Source organism: Erpetoichthys calabaricus, chromosome 9 (genome assembly GCF_900747795.2).
Source record: "Erpetoichthys calabaricus chromosome 9, fErpCal1.3, whole genome shotgun sequence".
Taxonomy (NCBI): domain Eukaryota; kingdom Metazoa; phylum Chordata; class Cladistia; order Polypteriformes; family Polypteridae; genus Erpetoichthys; species Erpetoichthys calabaricus.
Genome location: NC_041402.2, coordinates 164,551,045 through 164,557,562, shown reverse-complemented (window position 1 = coordinate 164,557,562; position 6,518 = coordinate 164,551,045). Strand labels below are relative to the sequence as shown.

General features: G+C 40.0%; 1 protein-coding gene across 3 annotated transcripts in view; it reads left to right on the top strand.

Annotated features, from left to right (window-relative positions):
• Window positions 1–2,035: 2,035 nt before the first annotated feature.
• b3gat1b (beta-1,3-glucuronyltransferase 1 (glucuronosyltransferase P) b) overlaps window positions 2,036–6,518 on the top strand; it is a 226,906-nt gene continuing 222,423 nt past the window's right edge. For 2 of the 3 annotated variants that reach the window (XM_028810370.2, XM_028810369.2), the window contains exon 1: window positions 2,036–2,147. The gene's annotated coding sequence lies outside the window, so the exon portion shown is untranslated. The remainder of the gene's footprint in view (window positions 2,148–6,518) is intronic. The other variant, XM_051931493.1, reaches the window with a different exon arrangement.

Below are 6,518 nucleotides of genomic sequence, written 5' to 3'. Positions count from 1 at the left end.
AGACAGAAAGGCCCACAAACAAACAGCAACTGAAAGCCACTGCAGTAAAGGCCTGGCAGAGCATTAAAAGGAGGAAACCCAGAATCTGGTGATGTCCAGGAGTTCAAGACTTCAGGCTGTCATTGCCAGCAAAGGGTTTTCAACCATGTATTAGAAATGAACATTTTATTTCCAGTTATTTAATTTGTCCAATTACTTTTGAGCCCCTGAAATGAAGGGATTGTGTTAAAAAAAATGCTTTAGTTGCCTCACATTTTTATGCAATCATTTTGTTCACCCCACTGAATTAAAGCTGAAAGTCTGCACTTCAACTGCATCTGAGTTGTTTCGTTTAAAATTCATTGTGGTAATGTACAGAACCAAAATTAGAAAAAAGTTGTCTCTGTCTAAATATTTATGGATCTAACTGTATATGGCTTCACTGTCATCATGGTAACAGTTAACTGCGTAGTCCCAGTATGATCCTGATTTTCTTATTTGGGTCCTCAAATTAAAAAGTTTAAGAAACCCTGTTCTCTGTAAATAAAGTAAAGAATGTCTGTCTGTATATCCGGGTATCACTCGGGAAATACATAACCAATTTACCTGAAATTTGGTATGCATACTGTAATTTTGGTCTCTGTCACAGTACAAGGTACTCATTTTCTGCCCTCAGTCTCCACTGATTGCCTTCGGGATGGCTTCTTTGAGAAATCTCGCCATGTGTCACATTATTTTCTTAAATTTTCAGTCTCAGATCAATAATGCATAAAAACAGATTGTTGTGAAAGTTAGGAGAAGAAATTAAAGGTAGACCCTCTTGAAAAGCAGCGTACGCCTCACCTCAGTACTGCCCCCGAGGGCAAACTTGAGGATTTGACAGTTAAGCACTTTGGTTGAGGGTTTATAAAGAAACAATCAGTTGACATCTGATGTATATTCACCTGTAATGACTTTATTATAAATAACAGCGTATTTATTAGTTCATTTATTTTATTTTTTTTCATAAATATAATATTGATTTCCAATTTAATGTGGAATATATATTTATTTGTTGAAGAATTTAAATCAAATGCTGTTTATTCTTCAAACATTTGAAGTTGTAATCTACCCACAGCTAGTAATAAATATATGTGTATATAAATGCATCCAAGCATGCATACTGTAGATGATTAGAAGGACACTTGTCATGTCTAGAAAGTTCTGGAGTGGCAGCCGGGTCACCCCTTTCAATCCACGAAAATAAAGATAATTAAAAAGGACTCTCAATGGCATGTAAAACAGTGAGAAAATGGAGTAAACTAAGAGAGCTCTTAGTCTTCTCTTAACAGAAGTCAATCTGGTTGTCTCTAAGCAGTGGGCTCTCTGCTTATCGTAATGTGGGTCCAATCAGAGATGCCATTCTTCTGGGTGTCCTTTTTTTTTTATAGTTTTCTGGCCATTGCCTTCAGTGGCCATTTTCTCACAACTGTGGATTACAGAGGAGACAAGAATGTTAGCGACTGCGCCCCCTCTAGCCCTGGGTTGGTATTGCTTACCTATGATAAACCTGGAAGATGATCCACCAATGAGCATATGTGACAATACATATTACAATATAGAGTGCATAGAAGCAGGCATCTGTATATACAAACACAAACAAATACATGAACATGTAGCGTACGTGCAGCAGAGATACACATATACAGTGTGTATGTAAGTAAATTCATGCAGGTGTATTTAATGTACATGTTCACACATACAGCACATTCTGTGGAAGGCAGAGAATTGGTTGCTCTACACGGATGCAGTATTCTTAGTGAATTGTATTAATTTGTAAATAATTGAAAAACACTGATGTAGCAAAATGTCTTTTTGGCCCTCAGACCTCACCTGGTTTTAATCAAGTTGCATCCAAAGGGAGTTTTGTAGGAAAAGCACTTAGTGAATTACTTTCTCCTTACTTCTTTCAAGGGGATTCTTCACTGCAGACGGGCACAAGCAGAGGAGTTAATGCCAGTGGCAGAGTTTCTGCGACATCTGAAGTGGAGCCAGTTGTGAATCTGCCTGCTTCATCTTGGAGGTGGGACTGAGAGAAATAAAAAAGGGAATCACAGCTTTGCGTCATTTGAACTGAAAGGTTGACGGCAGAAGACAAGACAGCAAGCAGCAGGGAGAACACAGCAACTGTGAGTAATTACTTCCTTACTTAAATTATGTGCTTTACTCAATTTTGTGAGATTATCACCTTATCTCAGATGCAGTTTGCCTTAATTAAGACCAATTTAAATGCAATTTCTTTGTCTCTTACTCGTTGCTATAAACAGTTTTCTTCTTCCGTTTTAACACAACAGTTCCTTTTGTAAAAATGTGGAAGCAATATTGTGTAAGATATTATATAAAGAAAGGCTGAGTGAAACAATAACACAATTAAAATATATATCGTATATATGTATTTCAATGCCTGTCTTCATAGAGTACAATGAAAGTTGAATTATCTGTACAAGATTTGACAGTACATTCTGTTCAGAAAGTGTTTTATAAAATTTAGATTTTCAAATTCTGTTTATGAAATATGTGCACTAAATTTGTCTGTATGAAATGGTAAGTGATGTAAATACAAATTAATCAAAATTTAACACCACACCTTTTACACCATTTGCAGGTGTCCTCCATAATGTGTAGGACAATGGTACATATTTTCTTGATTTATCCCTCTGCTCCACAGTTTAAAATTACAAATGAAACAATTCAGATGTGATGAAAGTGAACATTGCGGCCTTTCATTTAAGGGTATTTGCATACATTTCGGTCACATTATGTAGAAATGAGGACAGGTTTTAGACATGGTCCCCCCATTTCAGGGCACCACCATGTTTGGGACATGGCAATGGCGGGTGTATTAAAGCAGTCGTATTTAGTGTATTGTCACATATCCCTTGTATGCAATGATTGCAATGCAACTACAGACTCCAAAGTGTAGAAGCAAGCCAAGGTATTTATGCCAGCACTAATGAAGCAATGAAACACACCGGAGTAATCACAAATACCTGTGACACCAGTTTGCCCTACATATAATGCCCTGAAATGAGGGAACCATGTCTAAAATGTGCTGTAATTTGTACATAAATACCCTAAATGAAAGGATGCAGTGTGAACTTTAATCACGTCTGAATTGTTTGATTTGTACAGTAATTTTAAACTGAGCAACAGAGGAGTAAATCAAGGAAAAATGTGTCTTTGTCCCAAAAATTATGGATGGCACAGTATCTTGTTTTATTTGTAGAATCAATTATTACATTTTACTAGGTTTCACTATGAATATTTTGAAATATTGTAACAAAAAGACACCTAACATAATATTATAAATGAAAATTAATAAAAGAGAATATTGCATATCTGTGTGTAAAGTGAGAATCACTTAATTCAGAAACAAAAATCAATATTTAATAAAGGACTTTTCATAGCACTGTAGCACATATACAAATTAAATATTTTTATTTTTGGTAGGTTTCATATTGAAACTTTTCAGATTTTAGCAAGGCAATTTGAGGAGAATCCATCAATTTGCTAACACTGGTATTCAGTTCCAGGTGGTAGCACTGGGTATAAGGTGGGGACCAAACCTGAACAGGGTGTCAGACCACTTCAGGGTACACTCGCTCACATACATTCACAGCCACTCAAGTGCCAGATGTCAGAACGAGCTTGCCTATCCTCTTCACCCAGGTTCTCTAAAACAGCATCAAATCGAAATCTGAAGGTCTCTAAAGTCCTTCTCACCACTACACAACATGTTCATTTATTCCATGTGTCTGTGTTTCACTGCATAAAGAAAAGCTTTCTAATATTTGTGTGAAATCTGATCTTAACAAGTTTCCATTTGTGTCCCAGGGTTCCTGTTCCAGAATTTATTTTAAAGTAACAGCTGGGATCCACTGTACTAAATCCTTTATAATTTCAAATACTTTGATCGTGTCATGTCTTTATCTCCATCTGTTTAAATGAAAAGGTTCAACTTCTTCTGTCTCTCCTCATAGTTCATACCTCTCACTCCTGGATTCAACCTAGTTGCTCTCTAGTGGACATTTTCCTAGTGCTGCCCATGTCTTTTTTAATAATATGGAGACCAAACCTTCACACAGTACTCCAGGTGAGGCCTCACCAGCATACTATATAAATTAAGTAGAACCTCCCTTGACTGGGCACATCTTTACAAAGTAGTATAAAAACCACAATGCCTTGAGGAAAACCCACATACACAACGGGGGAAACACAAAAGCAGTTCTTATACCCAGAGTTCCAACCCTAGACTAAGGTGCAGGGTGGGAACGAAACCCTAGGCACTGTGTGACCACGCCATTCTAGCAGTGCTAGCATATCTCAGATACAAGCAGTAATTTTGTGAATACTGAAAACGCTAAGATTTTTCTACAAGTCAAGTCAAGTTGGGTAGCATGCACTGGTACAGTGCGTTGCCGCACCCATTACACAACAAAACAACTCGGGCTGCCGGTTTGCAACCCCCCAGGCAAACACGCGGTTCATTCCCACCCTCCAGAAATGGCCCTCTATCTGCCGCAGCCAGGTGTTACGTGGGCGACCCCTTGACCTGGTCCAGCCACTCGGATCCCCAACAATGAGGATCTTACAAGCCGGATCACCCTCGGGGAAATGCGCCACATAGCCGTAGTGCCATAACCGACACTCCCTCACAATGCAGGTAATGTGCCTCATTCAGGACTCCATAAGCAATCACTCATTCGACACAAAGTCAAACCAACGGTACCCAAGGATTTTCTGGAGAGACACAGTACCAAAGGAGTGCAGTCTTCATCTCAGGTCACTGAATAGTGTCCATGTCTCGCAACCATATAGCAAGACAAGAAGCACCAGGACTCTAAAGACTTGGACCTTCGTCCTTTTGCATAGATATCGGGAGCGCCACACACCCCTTTCCATCGACCCCATGACCCCCCATGCTCTCACAATCCATCTACTGACTTATCAGGAAGTATTTTTATGCAACACTTTAAATAGAAACATTTGTGTATGAAATGCTAGGATATTATCTACTAAATGTAACATTTAATTCAGATTGAACAGGCTCTCAAAGAATTCATAAAACCTAAGATGCAGTCACTTTCTTGTTAATGAACAAATGAATGTGTGCTATCCCTTCCTGTCAGTATGACACAAATGAGCCGCTTGGTATGAACTTAGCCAAGTAGTAGGGTTGGGATGTTAAAAACTGGTAAACATGTTCCTCCATATTAAGAGTGAATGAGCATTTGTGGAAGTGTAAATGATTTTACTGTAAATATAATTGTCATGAACCAGAGTCAGGACTGTAGCAGAGAAAGTGTGAGGCCTTCAAATAAGCATCAGTGCAGGCCAGGATCTTCACTGGTCTGTCCAAACAAACCTCAGCTTGAGGTTACGTCCTAGCCAAGGTCAAAAATGGGGAAACTGGATTTAAAATTAAGATGCATTTAATAATTCTAACATATCTGTGATGTCTCCCAAGGGAAAGGAAACATAACAACAACCTTTGGCTTGGAAAGTCAAAAACCAAAACAATCTTTATCAATCAAAAATACAATTACTTTTTTCAAGCCTGCTTAATGGGGTGGCACGGTGGCACAGTGATAGCACTGCTGCCTCACAGTAAGGAGGCCTGGGTTCACTTCCCGGGTTGTCCCTTCGTGGAGTTTGCATGTTCTCTCCATGTCTGCGTGGGTTTCCTCCGGTGGCTCCGGTTTCCTCCGACAATCTAAAGACATGCAGGTTAGGTGCATTGACGATTCTAAATTGGCCCAAATGTATGCTTGGTGTGTGGGTGTGTGTGTGTCCTGCAATGGGTTGGCGCCCTGCCCAGGATTGGTTCCTGCCTTGCGCCCTGTGTTGGGTGGGATTGGCTCCAGCAGACGCCCATGACCCTGTGTTCGGATTCAGCGGGTTGGTAAATGGATGGATGGAAGCCTGCTTAATCCTGACCAGGTCATGGGTGACCGGACAGGGCATAGGCTAAGAACAATCCCTGGAGAGGGTGCCTGCCCATTGTAGGCTGAACACATTCACACACACAAGGGCCAAGATAATGTTGCCAGTTCACCTAACCTGCATGTCTTTGAGAGGAAATGACACGGACACTGAATGAACACGCAAATTCTATGCAGGATGTGAACTCTGGTCTCCTTACTGTGATGCAGCAGCACTACCACTCCACCACAATGAATTAAAAATATTTATTACCAGCAAGCCCGCGATTCTCGAAAGAATCGCAAATCCAAGAATGGCAATTACTTTCTGTTCCCTCCAATACTTGGAGGGATGAAATATCATGGAGGGTGGGTGCATCCTGGGAAAGTTCATTTAATTAAATAAACGTATTTGTACTAAAGCGGTTTGTTTTTGGAGCTGTGACTCATCTGGTTCTGGTGTTTCAGAAGCGCATTGTAGGCGTCTTCGTGTATTGTTTTTAGCCATGCAGTCTCGGTTTTGTTTTTCTATGGCTGTGTCGTCAGTGAGAAGTCGTTTGCAGACGGCGGCGGATTCGC